This window comes from Nansenia antarctica, assembly GCF_963989245.1.
Source record: "Nansenia antarctica genome assembly, chromosome: 13".
NCBI lineage: Eukaryota > Metazoa > Chordata > Actinopteri > Argentiniformes > Microstomatidae > Nansenia > Nansenia antarctica.
This window is the reverse complement of record NC_137683.1, coordinates 8,460,388-8,479,367: the sequence shown is the minus strand read 5'-3', so window position 1 is coordinate 8,479,367 and position 18,980 is coordinate 8,460,388. Positions and strand designations below refer to the sequence as shown.

The 18,980-nt window shown below is 46.9% G+C and overlaps 1 pseudogene across 1 annotated transcript; it reads left to right on the top strand.

Annotated features, from left to right (window-relative positions):
• The first annotated feature begins 5,046 nt into the window (after positions 1–5,046).
• Positions 5,047–18,627, top strand: LOC308169153 (crystallin J1B-like; annotated as a pseudogene). Its single transcript, XR_013938059.1, has 10 exons — positions 5,047–5,112; positions 5,661–5,742; positions 7,316–7,495; positions 7,695–7,793; positions 15,411–15,503; positions 15,737–15,893; positions 16,070–16,185; positions 16,793–16,870; positions 17,565–17,704; positions 18,138–18,627. The product of XR_013938059.1 is annotated as a crystallin J1B-like (transcript).
• The last annotated feature ends 353 nt before the right edge of the window (positions 18,628–18,980 follow it).

Genomic DNA, 18,980 nt, shown 5'->3' with positions numbered 1-18,980 from the left:
TAAAAAAAAAAAAAAAAAAGTTTGGATCCAATGTTAGGGGGCCCCCTAGTGGCTGGGGCCCTCCCGCGGTGCGTCGCTTGCGGGCCCGTCCGCTACGCCACTGTTTGGATAGCTATGGATATTAATAAGCTGAAGTTCGACATTAACTTCCACGGAACACTAGATTAACAGAATGAATGAAGAATATCTAAATATTAGGGCGAATTCACTCTTTAATGTATTGCCAACGTTAGATTGGGAGATTAGTTCAATACGCAAATTGGTCAGTTGCAGCAGTGGTGACCTCAGTAAGTGATTAATAATTGATGGCATGGATAAATGCTGAATGCATGTCTATGAGTCAGCTGAATCTGTCCTGCTTGAAGAAACGCTCTAAATAGCATACAGAATGTACAGATATTTGCTAGGACACCCATTTCATTATTCCCTCTCTAAAACCCTATGATGCTTTTAGAACATCACATCACACACGTGCATATGACTCATGAGGGACTATGTTTGGCAATGAACAGTATGCTCTTCCTCTTCAGTGCTACTATACAGAGCAGCAAATGTAGTCGCCTTGCTATCCATTAAAGGTTGTCCTAATGATTTGAATGGCAAACACAAACAGCTTTTCATTTGGTGGGCAGATATAAAGAGATGTGTATGAGACGATCATTCATAATGGACTGGGGAAGGGTCAAACTATATCCTTTATACAACCAGGTTTTTATTAGTAGGATTCATGGTTTGTCAACCTATAAATGTCCATCTGACTTCTCTGCCTGGGTTTTATACCACACAGATCTGATCCCCTGTGACCTGCCTGAGTCTTGCTTGTGAATGGTTGACACAGTGAGAAGAAAGGAAGAAGGGGTGTAGTCGTATGCGTTCTTCAAATAAGAGCGAAATGGCAGAGCTGGATATCCTGTTCCTGCCTCTGTCCTGTCACAGCCAGCAGTAGGAAGCATGGCTGTGTTCGAAATGGTATACTAGCATACTGCATATTCAAATCTACGTCATATCTAGTATGAGTAGGATGCTAGTATGCCATTCCGAACACAGCCCATGTCTCTTTCTGCTGGATCATTCAATGGTCCATCCATTTCAGCCATGGGAACAGGCATAGAAACCTGTAGATGTTTGTGTAGTTAAAGAGATTGTTGGTTAGGTTTAAGAGAACGATGGTTGGGTGACTACAAGGATAGGTACTGGATGGAAACAATCATACCTTGCTTATGAAATAATCCTATAGTTGAATATAATAATATTGTCATAGATGAAGGCTGCTTGAGCAGATAGATAGTACCTTACCAGCTACATCACCGTTCTTACTCAGATACTGTAGATCTGCAGCAGTATTTCATCCTGAAAAGGAAGTGAAATTGCCATGAACTGAGACTCAGTTACCCAAGCAAAGGTACCAAATCCCGCTGAAATTGGAACGTGTAAGTAATGCATTAAAGACACAGTATGTGACTCACTGGGAGGAATGTGTCTGGTTAGCTTGGCTCCCATCTCTATAAGACACTAGCTTGTTATGCTTACATTATTGAAAGGGGGTTGAGCAACTAGGAATTCAGTATTCCAGGAAAATCAAGCAGGTACCGTCTGATCATCGTTCATTTGAAACGTTTCCATAGCCACTAAACACTGCTCACAGTGGTATTTCATTCTTCACTATTGTCTGCAAAGGTAGAGCTAATAACTCTCATGGCCATCAGCCCTGAATCAACCCCTGAGCTGAAATTGGTTGGTTAGGTATAATCGAAATACACACAATTCCTCCACTACCATCTTGCTTAAGTTATACTGTGCACATCCAGCCCTTGCAATCCATGTGTTTTTTAGAGGCGAGGTGTTTGTTGACATGGCCATGATGTGTGTGCGATGAGGCAGTGGATGGGGAGTGATTGAACAGTAGGCAACGGGCCTGGCATGCTGCATGCCCAGGCTAGAGCAAAGCAGATGACTAGACAAATGGCACAAGTCCAAACTCCAGCTACCTCACAGCACCCAGCTCCTGTTTCAGGTATCTCTCCCAGAGATCTGCTGCTGGACAATTATCATCATACTTCAGATACATGAATACGTTGAGAGTTGAGAGGCTGTGTGCATGGCCCATGCTCCCATGATCATGTGTATGAATGAGTGTTGAATTGTGTGTTATTTAGTCAATACTGCAAGCCTGTAATGGCGCTTTTCCACTACCGTACCATACCGTACCGTACCGGGCTACAGTACCTGTAGCGGTTTTAGCTACCCTTCCTGACTAGGAGCGAAAGGTACTATCCGTGCCAGGCTGTGTGTGACGTGTGACACTGCAGACCGTTGATTGGTCAATGGAAATTGTCACAACATCGTCATCCCATTCATAGAGTTCACCGCTAACTGCCATTTTTAAACACAACAGATTTCGCTCTCGGAAAATGACATTTACTTTTTCTGTAATTACTTATTAATAAAGATTTGAAAAATTATGATAACCACCTTATTATCTTAGTTTAATGTCATTTCAATGCATCCAAAAATAAAGCAAATAGCAAAGTATCGCTATTATGGCGATGTGCTGTGCCTATGCTAGACAGTTCCACAGTCCAGCGCGCTTCATCATCCCCCCCTTTCCATCCGTTATGTCATTTTATCAATGAACGTGGTATTACTGCTATTTCAACATTTAGTTTTACTATATCGTTTTTGGAGTCGTGTGGTCGGCGATTGGGTGTGTTTATCGATAACGATGACGAGGACACCCACACATGTATTGTGGTTTACTTAATACTGTTCAGCTGCACTTGAGGTTACATTCAATGCATGACTTGTGCTATACAGGCTAAATAAAATAATGAAAGCGGCAAGTAACAGACACGTAACATCCATATGCTGTATAAATAAAGACTACCAGTTTCTGAAAGTATGGTACGGATAGGATACAAATGCGTGCCGTACCGAGCCGTACCGGTCTGGTCAATGGAAAAGCACCATAAGTCTGTAAGTTATGTAAGTCAATCCTCATTGAGGAAACACACAGTATCTGTCATTGTCATGAGAGATTTGGTCATCAAAACAAGAGGCGGGTTCTTGCACCTCAGAGTTTGTGTAAAATGACTATTTTCACATTATTGTTTAAATCCAAGTGAATGCATGTTTACGTTTGACAGGCTGAAGAGCTCTGACGTAATACACTCATACAGGATCCAATTCAAAATCCTACTCACCACTTACAAAGCCATCAACAATCTGGCCCCCTCCTACCTTGCCGACCTCGTCCCCCTCCACACCCCCTCCAAACCACCCTCAAGACCACCAGGACCGAGCTCCGGACCTGGGGTGATAGGGTCTTTTCAGCCGCAGCCCCGTCCCTCTGGAACGCCCTCCCCAACCACATCAGACAGGCCAACACCCTCCCAACATTTAAACAGGCCCTCAAAACCCACCTCTTCAAGCTCGCCTTCAACAGTTAACCCTCTCCCCCTCCCCTTCCCATGTGTTCCCAGCACTACCTTCATTAGGCCCCTATACTTTCTTTAATTTATTTTTTGTTTCTTTTTATTATTACTACTCGAACTTTTCAGTTTGTAAAGCGTCTTTGAGTGTCTAGAAAAGCGCAATATATACGTCTAATGTATTATTATTATTATTATTATTATTATTATTATTATTAAATCCAAGTGAATGCATGTTTACGTTTGACAGGCTGAAGAGCTCTGACCTAATATGCTCCGTCATTGGAAACACACGTCTGGGCTGTTCTGAGGGGAGACGGAGGAAGCCTGACGAAGGCTTGGCCAACACAGGAAGGAAGAGGACAGGGAGCAATGTGTTCAGGGTCAGCGTATATCCCCACGTCTGTTGCCCAGTCCCAGACGCTATTTTGAGGCTTGGCACAAGATGGCCTCCCCCCCACCGGGCAGCCAGATGATCAAAGCCTTAAGCTTTGGTCGTGCTCCTGAACCAACTCAGCTCTCGGGCCCACATAGCCCACATTCCGCCAATCCCCTCCACTGTTGAGCTGGGCATTGTGTCTGTAATTTATGGAGACACGCTCACTCATGCTCACTGACACTTCATCTGGTGACAATGGATGATATCTTTACTCTGCCCTTTTTTCCTCAGCCATGCACCCCCCTGACATTCAGGATTTGGTCGGACGGTGTATTGAAGCTGGGTCCAGAATGTGACATTACCGCCCTGCTGGAAGCAAATGCTTTCTCATGTTTTGCAATGTTTGGTTTTCCTAAGGCCTCCTCCTATTGTAATATGCTCCTACTGTAGGTGATATGCATGATTTAACATGTTTAGGTATTCATAGCGATGCGTTGCTTGCTTCTGCTCGGTATAAAAGCATACCCTCGCTCTGTTGGAGTTTATAATCCCAAAGATGGATTTTGTAAAACACTGTTTGCCATAATTATATGAAACCACATAATGTCGACATGTGAGAGCTTGTGCTATGTTAACGGCCCTGTAGGGATACAGTGGTACCATGGATTGTGTTGCTTGTAGCCCATATTGATCGGGTGAATGATATAACCCTCACACGCTCAACATTTGGCTGGGTGGGAGGGCAGGGCTGTAAGGGAAATCAATTGGCCAAAGCTCTATGACTGGATGACCAGAAGGGACCAGCTGTTTACAACTGAGGGTGAGAGCAGTGGAGGGGAACACATACAAACACCGAGAGATGGAGAAAGGGGTGAGCAAGAGGGGAGGAGGAGGGAGGGAGGGAGGGAAGAGAGAGAAGAGGAGAGAGGCATAGACAAGGCATCTTCCATATCTTCCAAATCTTCCATAAATATGCATACATATAAGTTGGGCCTCACTTCACATCATAGTACTCATACTGTGTAATTATTACGATTGCTATAAATACAGTGTAGCAATTACATTATGTGTTACACTGCACTTAAAATAATGATTACCAGTAAATAAACTGCCTTTCGTAAGTGATTGGATGAAAGGCCCCCTACTGGTCTCACTATGACCGTCTTCCTATTTATGATGAGTCATGATGGGGGTATTTTAATCAGCTATCTCAGTATTGGTTACTCATGTTACGTGACAGTGGAAGTGAATTTGTCAAAACAACATTGAGTGGGATTTTGGAAGTTGAATAGACAAACTACAACGGTAAGAACAGGGTCATTATTGTATGTCATTGGTCTAAAATATAGTTTTAAGTTAATATGATACAGTGCAGAACAAAACTGTCTAGTGTGTTGTGTATTACCAAAGTGCTCCATTGTAAGTACTCTTACAATATTTATTTTTCATATGTTTTTGAGTTTGCTGCTTTCTGTTTTTTATCATCATATGTATTAGTAGAATGAAAAGCGGATGTCTGTATTTCAAGAGAATAGTTTGACTAACCACTTTAACCACTAAGCCTAACCCTTACGCTACCTCGGCCATTTCGTGAGCTTAGAATGATAAGGTTCTATCTCCGTTTAGGGTAGTTCAGAGATATTGAGCGTCAACGTTTTTACATTCCATTATGTTTTGTGAGATGGAACCTTTGTATTGTATTAATTACTAACTCAAAAATGTCAACATTTAAAAAATAACACCACACAGGCATTAATAAACACCTAATGGATCAGATTATGTAAAAAACTCAATTTTGACAAAAATGGAGATAGAACCTTATAATTCTAACGTCACAATGTATTAAAATGTAGATGGCTATGATGGTGGCTGACGTGACGGTGGCTGACAGGGCCTTAGGGGCCATTATAGGAGCAGCTGTGGCTGATGCAGCAGGTAAGAGACACTCATATCTGCCACAATTATTGTTGAATTAAATTAACCCCTAGTAGCCTTTTCCTCACACAAAAATGTTCTGCAAGTACAACAACGTTGTAATCAGTAATGAACATCTGTACATCTGCCACTGGTGATAACAGTGGTACGCTATTAGGAGGGCGTTCCACCTAACTCACTAACATAACACAACGTCATATTTTATTTAGATTACTTTCCAACATTGCTGTCTATCCAACTTTCAGACACATGCCATTGTTATTTCATATTGATTGTTAATGTATTAGTTAACTAGTTTCAGTGTTTTGCTATACTGTTTCGCCTTAATTATGTAGCCAACAATACAATTCAGTTGCCTTGGCTCGACCCCCTCACTAGGGACACGCAGTCTTGTGTACCTTTGGCTGAAGACCCTTATTCAATCATGTCTGGTACATGCCGGTATTTCATCCTTTCCTCTTCACTCGCTGACTGTCCGAAGCATACTGTAGTTCAGGGGTGCCCAACCTTTTTTGAAACAGTAGCCTTACATTTCACGGTGCTCCGACCGAGTCTCAAACGTGTGACCTCGTGTCGACCTTACCAAGACACATTACTGTCTTTTAAACCAGATACGGCATAGAAAAGCTAGCAATTCAACAGCGCAGGTGTGGGTACTTGAACTCGAGGAGTTTGAACTCTCAACTCGGTGCAGCCAAGTTGAGCTGAGTCCAACTGACTGTGTATCTGGATCACAGGTACCAACGAAACAGACAATCGAGTTGTTGCAAACTGAGTCTCAAACTCGTAACCTCTGACTTGCCAACACACGTGGTGATCTCTGCAAATACCCAATGTAAACCAGCTACGCTACTGAAAAACGTTCTCATAGAAAGGGGTTGAACCAAGTCGACTGAAAGAGAGCTAAAGGTTACAAATGTAAGCCAGGTTCTCTGAAGGAGATGAGGGAGACCCCTCATTTCATTGCCCCTCTCACACTGAGCTCGTGAAGAGTGGCTTACTGGATGGAATGGAGCGATTGCTGCGTCCCTTTATTGGGACGGATGATAGGTGTGGCGATCGCTTGAAAGCGTCACCAGCCTGTACCAGACGTGAGTGAATAGGGCTCTTCAGCGAAAGATACACAAATGTTCCAAAGTGAGAGGTCTCCCTCATCTGCTTCAGAGAACCTGGGTTACAAAACCTTTAGTTGTGTGTCTGTAGTGCTACTTAGATCACAAAGTATATCTATAATATGAGGTAAAAGTATATATATAATAGAGGTAATGGCATATTATATATATATAAAATATATATAAAAGTAAAAATATATTATATATGCCATTTAGCTGACGCTTTTATCAAAAGCAACTTACATTGCAGTGATTGCATACATTTTTCAGTGTATATGGTCCCAACATGATTCAAACCCACAACCTATGGCATTGGTAGCGCCATGCTCTACCACCTGAGCCACAGAGGACCACTCCAATCACAACACACGCGCACATGAGTTCTGACTGTGAAGTGTTGGGAATCCAAGCTAATATAACCAGCGATATGACTCTCTCTTCTGTGTTCTCCATCCTTACAGCCCAACCTATGCATTGGATTTACAACGCTGATAGGCTGAAGGAGCTTCTGTCTGAATTGGAACCGTGTCCAGAGTTCCGCCCTCAGTCTGCTAACCCTTTCTACCAGAGGACAACAGGAGAGCAGACCTGCTATGGAGACCAGGCCTACATCCTTTTAGAGTCCCTGAGTGAATGTGGAGGTATACCCATTACAAACATAGTACCTGGTGTCGCACTCCCACACATACTGTAGGCCTAGGCCTACACACATACACACACACACACACACACACACACACACACACACACCTACACACACACACACGCAGAACATGCTAAAGTTGTTTTGTGTTCACTCGTTAATCTTCTGATATGTTCTGTTGTTTTGTGTTTCCCTAGATGTTAACGTGGAAGATTTGACAACGCGCATGTACAAGTTCTTTGGCCCAGGGACTGTGTATGATCTCCCTCTCAATAATCCATACAGACCAAAAGATGGTACAGTAGGAGTAGTCATTAATCTGACCAAGAGCAATATGATACTGAACAGGGCTAATCATTGACCAGACATTCTGTTTTCCCAAATTTGGAATGGAAAATCTAGAGTTTACAAATGCAATCAGGTTATCTGAAGGAGATGTCACTACATGACACTCACTCTTGTGTGTGTATATATGTATATGTGTGTGTATATATATATATATTGTGTATATTGTATATACTGTATTGTGTGTATAGAGTCATGCCTAGTACAGGCCGGTGACACTTGCAAGCAGATAGCCTAGCAAGCATGCCCATTTTATCCAGCAAACCACTCTTCATGAGCTCAAGGTGAAGGGGCAATGAGGTGCAAGGTTTAAAGGTCCCATATTATACTCCTGTTCAATAGATGTCTGGGGTGTCTGGGATGTCTGGGGTCTCTGGGGTGTCTGGGGTCTCTGGGGTGTCTGGGGTCTCTGGGATGTCTGGGGTCTCTGGGGTCTCTGGGGTCTCTGGGGTCTCTGGGGTCTCTGGGGTCTCTGGGGTGTCTGGGGTCTCTGGGGTCTCTGGGGTCTCTGGGGTCTCTGGGGTCTCTGGGGTGTCTAAGGTCTCTGGGGTCTCTGGGGTGTCTGGGGTCTCTGGGGTCTCTGGGGTCTCTGGGGTCTCTGGGGTCTCTGGGGTGTCTAAGGTCTCTGGGGTCTCTGGGGTGTCTGGGGTCTCTGGGGTCTCTGGGGTCTCTGGGGTCTCTGGGGTGTCTAAGGTCTCTGGGGTCTCTGGGGTGTCTGGGGTCTCTGGGGTCTCTGGGGTCTTCGGGGTCTCTGGGGTCTCTGGGGTCTCTGGGGTCTCTGGGGTCTCTGGGGTGTCTGGGGTCTCTGGGGTGTCTGGGGTCTCTGGGGTCTCTGGGGTGTCTGGGGTCTCTGGGGTCTCTTGGGTGTCTGGGGTCTCTGGGGTGTCTGTGGTCTCTGGGGTCTCTGGGGTGTCTGGGGTCTCTGGGGTCTCTGGGGTGTCTGGGGTGTCTGGGGTCTCTGGGGTGTCTGGGGTGTCTGGGGCCTCTGGGGAGTCTGGGGTCTCTGGGGTCTCTGAGGTGTCTGGGGTCTCTGGGGTCTCTGGGGTCTCTGGGGTCTCTGGGGTCTCTGGGGTCTCTGAGGTGTCTGGGGTCTCTGAGGTGTCTGGGGTCTCTGGGGTGTCTGGGGTCTCTGGGGTCTCTGGGGTGTCTGGGGTGTCTGGGGTCTCTGGGGTGTCTGGGGTCTCTGGGGTCTCTGGGGTCTCTGGGGTCTCTGGGGTGTCTGGGGTCTCTGGGGTGTCTGGGGTCTCTGGGGTCTCTGGGGTGTCTGGGGTCTCTGGGGTGTCTGGGGTCTCTGGGGTCTCTGGGGTCTCTGGGGTGTCTGGGGTCTCTGGGGTCTCTGGGGTCTCTGGGGTGTCTGGGGTCTCTGGGGTCTCTGGGGTGTCTGGGGTCTCTGGGGTCTCTGGGGTGTCTGGGGTCTCTGGGGTCTCTGGGGTCTCTGGGGTGTCTGGGGTCTCTGGGGTGTCTGGGGTCTCTGGGGTGTCTGGGGCCTCTGGGGTGTCTGGGGCCTCTGGGGTGTCCGGGGTGTCTGGGGCCTCTGGGGTCTCTGGGGTGTCTGGGGTGTCTGGGGTGTCTGGGGTCTCTGGGGTCTCTGGGGCCTCTGGGGTCTCTGGGGTGTCTGGGGTGTCTGGGGTGTCTGGGGTGTCTGGGGTCTCTGGGGTCTCTGGGGTCTCTGGGGTCTCTGGGGTCTCTGGGGTGTCTGGGGTCTCTGGGGTCTCTGGGGTGTCTAAGGTCTCTGGGGTGTCTGGGGTCTCTGGGGTCTCTGGGGTGTCTGGGGTGTCTGGGGTCTCTGGGGTCTCTGGGGTGTCTGGGGTCTCTGGGGCCAAAAACATATTTGAAGTTTTTAGCTGAAAAAACCCCTCAGATTTCTAGTATGTTTTTATAATTCGTCTTTGTCAGTCCTGTTCTTGAAAGGCTTTTTCTGTTAAATGCAAATGAGCTGCTGCTCCCCATGCCGCACTCCCCTCACCATGCCCCACTCCGGAACTGGTCGTGGCTTTTTGGCCGTGCCTTCTTGATACCTGGGTTATGGTTAATTTATTCAATCAATTATTGAAGAAGAAACTCATTACACAAAGATTTTACTTGGAGTGTAACCTGTTGTAACTTGTGTTGTGACATACCAAAAGCTTGTAAATACAGTATAAGGTCCCAGTGCAAAAAGCGACATCATCTCAGTGAGGGTTAGTGGCATCTCAGTGTTTGTAATACAATGCAAGATTATATGAGGGCTCAGGAGGTACAGCCGGCATGATCGCAAGGTCGGCGGTTCAGCGGTTCGATCCCCGGCTGGCCACAAGTCGAGGTGTCCTTGGGCAAGACACTGAACCCCCAATTACTCGCCTTGCATGGTAGCTTACCACCATTGATGTGTGTGTGTGAATGGGTGAATAAGAGGCCATTGTAAAGCGCTTTGGAATAAGGTACTATATAAGTGCAGTCCATTTATATGACCACAACAGGAGAGACCAACAGCTGTTGATGGTATTCATATTCATACTGGACCTGCAATGGAGCTGCAGTAGCGTCACTAATACTAGCATTACTACAGTAACGCTAAGTGTATCTGTAGATCAGAATGGTCGTAATTAGTCTGCCTGTACAGCTTTATGGTCTCAGTAAGTAAGCTGCTGGGTGCTAATCAAAGTAAAATAGCGTAGCCAAGCAAAGGAATTCCTGCAGTTTGACCATTTATTTTTAGATACTCATATGGGGGGAGGTATAATTCTATTGAGACCCATCAGGGATGAAGAAATACGCTCCTCAATGTCAATCAAGAATTTAATGACAAAGATGAAGAAGCCCTGCAGTGATACAAACAATAGAAGCATGAACTGAGTGTCCGGGGTGGCATCAGCGAGGACAGGGTCGCCCTGGGACCCGAGGCCAGGGGCCGCCTCACCAGCAGGCGCCGGCAAGGAAGAGCCCAGAGCCGCGCCACAGGGTCCATCTGCCGGCTGCTGGACGATCCCCTGGGGAATCACCGGGCACGGTTGGACAGGTAGGGAGCGGCGTTCCAGGGGCGTAGGTGGAGGCGACATAGCAGCTAGCTGCTGAGGAGCATAGGGGGTGTAGCCACGGAGGAACCGCCGGTTGATTCTGGAGGAACACCCTCTCACCAAGTGCCAATGGGCGAAGTGGCCTCGAGTGAGCCTGCAGAGACTCGGCGGTACGGGACATCCGGGTCCAAAGGGCATCCTCCTTCGCCGCCCATGCTTGGCGCCAGAGCGGTCGGATATGTGGGTTCGAGAACTTCTCAAGCCTGTTGACGAAGGAAAGCGAACCTCGAAGGGGGTGACCAAAGACAATCTGCGCCGGTGAGAGGTTGCAGTCGGGGTCAGGCGTGTTGGACATCAGGAGGGCCAGTGTTGGACATCAGGAGGCGCTTTGCAGACTTCACAGCAACTTCCGCTCTACCGTTTGACTGTGGGAAGGCGACAGAGGACACACAGTGCTTGACGCCCCACAAGCGGAGGAAGTCCTGTGTCTGGCCTGCTGTGAACTCCGGACCACCGTCGCTCGAAAGTTCCTCCGGCACGCCAAAGGAGCCAAAGAATGCACGGAGGTGGCGAACCAGCCCAGCTGAGCCTCCCATATCAGTGCCTGCTGTGGAGCATAGGACCTCCACCCACTCGATCTCCGATGACTAGGTAGTGACGACCTCCATAGTCAAAGAAGTCAGCAAACACCGCCTCGAATGGGGTGGACGGTGGTGAGGATGGTAGCAGCGTGGCTGCTTGTGACGGAGCGTTCCGGTACCTGGCGGCTCGGATGTCCTCTGACATTAGACTATGGCACGGGCATGTTGCGCCATTGCCGAAATCCCTTGGTGGGCGGCATGGAGGTGTCGAAGGACGCTGTTGCAGAGGGATGGAGGGACCACGACGCGGTCGCGATATAGCAGGACGCCGTCCTGTGTGTAAATGGACTCACAGACTGGTGACAGACTCGCCAGGGCGGGGTCGTTCATATCAACCCTGTCTCCGTGCTCGATCAGGTACAGAAGGTGGCTGAGGCATGCGTCACCTGCTGTTTCTCGTGCAAGGAGAGACCAAGAGACGGCCCCGAGCTCTTGTGCATCGGCGCGGATGGAAGCCATAAGTGCTGACTCCACGGTGTCAGGCACGCTCGGTAATCCCAGTGAGAGGCCGTTCGCTGAGCCTGATGGAGACGGGTGTCTTGAGGTTGCGTCAGCGGCATAGTTGCTCTTTCCAGGCAGGTGCACAATGTCGAAGCGCCATGGGAGGGTACGCTGCTTGAGTCTGAACAGGCGTGAGTTTGTTATCTCATCTAGCGTACGGTCGCCAAAGATCTTCACCAGGGGCTTATGGTCGGTAACTACGACGAGGTTGTCGCTCCCCTGCGTAAAGTACCGTGTTTGCTCCAGACCCCAGGCCACGACTAGGGCTTCTCCTTCGATGGCCGCATAGCGCTACTCGGCCGAGGACAGGAAGCGTGAACCAGCGAGGGTGATCCTCCATCCTTCCGGGCAACAGTCTGGTATGCCCGAGGCGCAGCTACAATGTTGTTGGAGCAGGAAGTAACCAATACCACGCCTGGACCAGTCAGCGTGGAGGCAGGTGCGCTTCTGCATGTCGTAGATCTCCACGCCCTCACGGATGGCTCCAACAATAGCACGTTTGGACGTTTGAATTAGAATTTACAGCGTGGGCTGAGGAACGGCTTGAAGCCATCGTGTCGCGCAACTGGGCATAGTTAGACACCTGGTTGACAAGGCCAAACCAGCTCCTGACATCCGTCGTGGAGTCCGGGGTGGGGAAGTCTCGGATAGTGTCCAAGTACTTGGGGAGTGGCTCGATAGTAGTGTCCGACACCCTGAAGCCAGCAAACTCAACGTTCCTCCCCGAAAACTGAAAATTGTCCGGGTTCAACACGATGCCTGACCAGCCGACACGAGTCAGAAAGTCAATGGTCCTCCACCAGTGCTGCTCCAGGTCGGTGTCGTAGTGGATAGTGTCATCCACACAACGTTCCTTGCGCTCATCGTCCAAGAGGACCGCATCGAAGCGGCGGTTGTAGCCATCCCCCGACGATAGGAAACCTTGTGGCGCCCTGGTGTAGCGCCAGCGGCCAAAGGTCGTGACAAATGTGGTCAGATGACGATCCGATTCACGCAGGGGCACACTGTGGTAGCCATTCCAGGTGTCCGTGACAGTCTTCCAGGTGTCCTTTGGGATACGACGTGCTAGGTGGAATGGGGACTCGGTGGCGAAAGTCTCACGTAGTGGGGTAGTGGTGGTCTAGTGGATAGTGAGTTGGACTTGTGATCGGAAGGTTGTGAGTTCAAATCCCGCCTGAAGCCACACCACTACTAGTGTGCCCTTGGGTAAGGCACTTAGCCCTCAGTTACTCCAGGGGGAATGTCCCTGTAATTCGTAATTGTAAGTCGCTTTGGATAAAAGCGTCTGCTAAATGGCAAAATTAAATTTTTAAAATGTACGTAGGCAGAACTTGTTGAGAGGTGAGAGGTCCACGGTCCTGCGGGGGGAGCCATCGTGCTTCTGAGTGACCACCATGATGGCACCATGTCACTGGTTCGCCGTTGCAGTTTGATGTGGTTGTTCTTTAGCTGAGCGTACCTCAGGTTCAGATCATCGAACTCTGTCCTTGGGACTGGGGTGTCCTCTTCAGCTTTAAAAGGAAAGAACAGTTAGGATATGCTGCCCTCAAGCTCATAACAAACAGGTTGGTTGTGTAATGGTAGTAGTTGTGATTCTGCATAAATCCTGTGTGAGGTAGTCAGTAGAAACGAAAGCTAAGTAAACTTACCCCAGTAACATCTATATGGGCGCACTCCAACTTCGCTAAGCGAGGAAGGTAGCTCTTTTAGCAATGTTGGTAGCGTGCACGTTTAGAACTCAGAGCGCGCTCAAGAAAATCAGGATTCTCGTAGTCCAGTGACATCTCACCTGTACAGCAAGATAGAAGATACACATTAGTCATAGGGTTGTAAGGGAGGTAAGGGTTGAGTAACAGTTGTCTAGACAGAGGGTCCAGTAACAGTTGTCTAGACAGAGGGTCCAGTAACAGTTGTCTAGGTAACAGTTGTCTAGACAACGGGTCCGTGATGAACAGTTAATTTGTTCACTTTAGAGCAGGTCTTACAGTTGATGATGACGATCTTAATCATGGTGATGACAAAGAAGGGGAGGGGCTTCATGGGGACCTTCACCAGGACGTCCGTGATGAGGAACACCACCATTATCACCACCAGGCTGCCCGCCACACGCAGCTTCTGAGGAATGCTGCAGGACACACACACACACACACACACACAGAGATCATAAATTGGACCCTAAACTAGCGTAGATGTACCGTGGCCGTGTAGATGTCCGTGTGACTCTTGACAGCAGGCACAAAAAACTAAAAACTGCACCGGCCAGAAGCGGGCAATTTAAACCCTCCATTTTAAACCTCCATTGGCTAAAAGCTGTACTTTTGGCTCTAAAGGTGTTAACTTGTCATTTTATGAAGTTAGCTAGCCATTAAGCTTCAATTCCTGAACTATGTTTAGCGTGCAGGTTATGGGTTACTTCTCTGTTTACATATATTACTCGACATTTCATTCCAGTGAAAACAGATAGCAAAAATAACTTACCTGATATAAAATGGGCACCACAAACGCGGGCATTTCTGATGATGTCCTCAGTCCAGTCCGTACGCTTAATGGCTCTAGCCACAAGCGCCTCCGGTTGCTCTGAAAAGGCTGGTTTCCTCTTGGAATCGAAAACGTTTAGATTCCATCAGAGCGCCGATTTGTACAGCCGTAGACACAACAGCTAGACATAGTCCAATACTTGGACTAAAATACTGCTCCTTGCTCTAAAATCGTGATCCCTCTGTTTACTGCATCGCAGATGCGCGCGAACTCCACGCAGATTTCTGGTGACGTAGGCTGTAAAAGGGTGGACTCAATAACGCCAAACGCACAAGCTAGCCAACTGTCCTAGTGCTAAGCCAAAACTCACACTAGGGACGTAGTTTGCGTTACACATGGTAACCAGTTGAACTAAAAGGCTCAAGTAGTTGAATAACTTCAAACGCAAACTACCCAACCTCCTTTTAAACACAATTTAACACAAGGGCACAATTATTTCTTACACAAGGCCAAGGGGAGAAAAAATGTACTTTCTCAAAGCTATCCGATTGTCCAAGTGCTAGCCGTAGCCGACACTAGGGACCTACCACTTTATACGCCTACAATTAGAGAGATTATCGTGTAGCTAGCAAGGGTGCAAACAATTTGAACGAATTGAGAGCACATAAACTAGCTGTCGACTTTCTCATGTTATTCTGCTAAAGGTACTGTACACAAGTGTGCGCATCCCATAGTGAGGGGTCGCACTGAGTAGACTGAAATAAAAGCCCATATATGTTCCATACCGTAAAACCTCCCTCTTGGGAGTTGTTATGCTGACATCATTTAATGTTTCCTGCAAGGTTACTCAGCTGTCTGGGAAAATGTTTGTCCGGTTAGCTCAAGCTCTGTTACAGTGTACGTATGTGTTGTGTGTATTTGTACGAATAAAGCTGTATTTTTAAATGTATAGGTCCAAAAGCCATCCTCCCCATCAATGGGCCATGGAGGCATGCGTCTCTCAAAGCGTTCATGAGGAACGTGGATGCTGGCCAAGCAGAGACTGGTAATGAAAATGAGACACAAAAGAACCAAGTCTCACCTTTATGATGAGTTTTGTTTAGATAGATAGATAGATAGATAGATAGATAGATAGATAGATAGATAGATAGATACTTTACTTTACTCATTCGAAAGGAGTAATTTGTTTGTCAAATAAGCATAACAATAACAGAATAACAGACACAGGACATAGAACAGTAACATCATACTGGACATCGACATATGTTTCTGTTGCAGGATGTGATGAAGACTGTCAAATGGACGGAGTCACAAAGCTGGCCCCTGTGGTGGCCAAGTATGCTGGGAAGCCAGAGATGCTGGAGAAGGTGGAGACGGCTATCCGTGTCACTCAAAACAATGACATGTGTGTGGCCGGGACTCTGGCTGCAGCAAGGTGAGGCAGAAATCCAAAGCTTTATAAATACACATTCTTAATGAGCAATTGGTTACCAACATGTGGGAATCATGTTGTTCATGATCTAACCAGCCATTATGTCATCTCCTATTCGTAATGGTGGGCTATAAAGAAGAATGTTGCAAGTGTTTCATAACCTATGGTGTCTGTCCTAGGTTTCTGGAGCATTTTATTGTGAATGGTCCTGATCCCAATGCTCTGGGTGCAGTGTTGGCCCAACTAAGTGACCCATTGAGAAGGAACCCCCAGGATCTAGACAGAGCTGTGACTGGTATGAGTTTCTTTTGCAATTCAGACATCAACACATTCTGTGTCTTTCTGTTCATGCAGTGCTAGACTGTGGTGAATAGGAAGTAAGTAAGTAAGAATGTTCAATTTAGAATATCTTTACATGGACTGCCTTATTCCAAAGCGCTTTACAACGGCCTCTCATTCACACATTCACACATCAATGGCGGGAAGCTACCATGCAAGGCGCCAGCCCGCTCATTGGGAGCAATTTGGGGTTCAGTGTCTTGCCCAAGGACACTTCCACATGTGGCCAGCCGGGGTTCGAACCGCCGATCTGTCGACTTTGTGATCATTAGATGTTGGCTCTACCTCCTGAGCCACAGCCGCCCCAGAAAACAGGGAAATATCGGAACTGTTTCCAATCTCTTTTGACCACAATGTTATAATGTTATATTAAAAGATCAATACAATGGTGGACTAGTAGTTAAAACCTGGAAAAATGCAACACTTAAAGTAAAATAGCATTTAATGTTGAGTGGCATGGTGTTAAAAAGTATAATGACATGGACATTTTGACCCCAGGTTAGTTATATAAACGATGCTTAAGAGTTAAATGTTGCATTTTCTTCTCCCTGTCATCGTTGCAGCCCATATCCACCAGGTAAAGGACAACTTAGCCAAGACTACACAAGAGCTGATACCTGCTGTGTTCACAAACACCTGAGGTAGGCCCGGTCGTCGCCAGCACAGCTGTGGGTATCAACGGGGTCCAGTCTGTCGACTTGGCACGGTTGCTCCCCTCCCTGTCAGTACATCCGCTAGCCCTGTTCCACCAAGGTGCTCTCGCCTTTGATCCTACGATTAATGAATCCCCCCCCCTTTTATATCCCTCCCTTCTGAGGTCAGAGCCCCACCTCTGAAGGGAAAACACATGTTTAAAAACTCCTCTGACTGCATGGTTGTTAGTGTGGGGGTTATCATTTGGCGGGGAGGGCTCTCTTGGCTGGGTCTCAATAGTCGGAGGTGTCTCCCTTCCTCGTCTGCTGCCCTTCATGACTACCGGTGAGGTGGTAAGACTGGACAGTTTCCCCCGACATGTCGCTCGCATGCCGTTCGTCGTGCCCTATAGGACCGGTGGTCATGAAAGGCAAGGGAATGAGAAAGGGAAGCTGTTAGCTGAAGTTGTTAAAGTGTCTACTTTCCCTCGTCTCCTCTTCTTCTTCAGCACAGACTAAGGAACGGCAGTTTGTAGAGGAGGCCCTTACACTGTACTTAAGTGTTACTGACCCTCCCTACCCCCCCCCCCCATCACTGATTCCTGTTTCTCAGGTCCCTTCCCTTATATTGTACTAATGTGTTACAGACTACAGGAGATGCACACTATATAATTGCAACTTTATCTGTGTAACACTCTTCCAGCGTTGCCAGGTGCGTTCCAGGGAGCGCTACATGGAGTCTTGACGATGAGCCAGCTGGACGAGGCCATCAGGGGCACCATGCGCTGCGGGGGATGCACCGCTAGTCGAGCCTCCTTTATCGGGGCCTGTTTTGGGGCGCAGGTAGTGAATCTTACATCTCCTACACACACAAAAAACTAAAAGATTAATCTTACATAAATCTATTCACATCTCACATTGAATAGTAGTTATATATGCATAAATATTAATTGTGGCACTTTTTTATTGATGTATTGCCACTAGTTATGTCAGACATCATTACACAGATTCCTATGTTGTTCAATAAAAAAAACATCTTCTATTGCTAAAGCTTAATCTGGTTTAAAGACAATAAACATACATGGTTTATTGAAGCAGTACTCAATAAAAAACGTCAAAGAAAAAAGACTTTTGTTGACATATTCATTGGCCTCTTCGGGTCCCCTGTCAATTGTTGAGACCTGCTTAATGAGTTGAACCTTGGTTGATGTCTCCTCAGCGTTCTAAAGCTCCATGTTTTTCTGAGGTCTCATCTCGTCCCTTGTTCTCTTTCCAGACAGGTCTTCAGGGAATCCCAGCGTCTTGGAGGAAGAGGACCCTCAGATATCCTCTTCTGCTTGAACTTGCAAACAAAGTTGTCAGCTCACAGCAAGCTTAGTTTTTCTGTAACAGTTTCATGATTCCACATATGATATTATGAAGTTGTGTTAGTGTGTTAATTAATTAGTGCCAATGTTAAAGGCTAACATTTTAGATACATCCATATATATTTAGATGTAAATGCCATTTGTAGACTGGGTACAGAAATTTTTTTTGTGACTTCAACAACTTCTTTTTTTACAACCACCTCAAGTCACTGATGTACTTTGACAAAACAGTTTATGAAAGTTTTATTCTAAAGTGACATTTAACGGATAAGACTTGAATCTCATTGCTTGGTCAAAGCTCCAGAATTGTACAAGAGATGGGTCTGTGTATTAAATGTATGACATTATATTCTAATCTGAGGAATAGCATTTGTCATTGGGGAACAATAAAACGTGTCCCCTGATATTCAGTGTTGATGTGTACAGTAATGATTAACTTATCAAACACACTGCTGTTCATACTATACTGTCCCTTTACAGCTCTGAGGCATATCTGTGGTTTTGAATGGTGCTTTAGTTTAAATAAACCCTGGTCAGGTTCTAGAAATTGAGGGCTTGCAATAATTTGAAGAACAGAAACGAATGTTGCTGAAGAGGAAGTGGATTTCAGCAGGTTTCAATGCTCCCGTTCCTGGCATGGGTTCTGTTGAAGTGAAATAACAGAGACACAGAGATTCACAGTCCTGAAACAACCAGAGAGACTGCAACTTATCCTCTCTCAGAGGAATGGCTCTGTTTTCCTAAAACTGCTG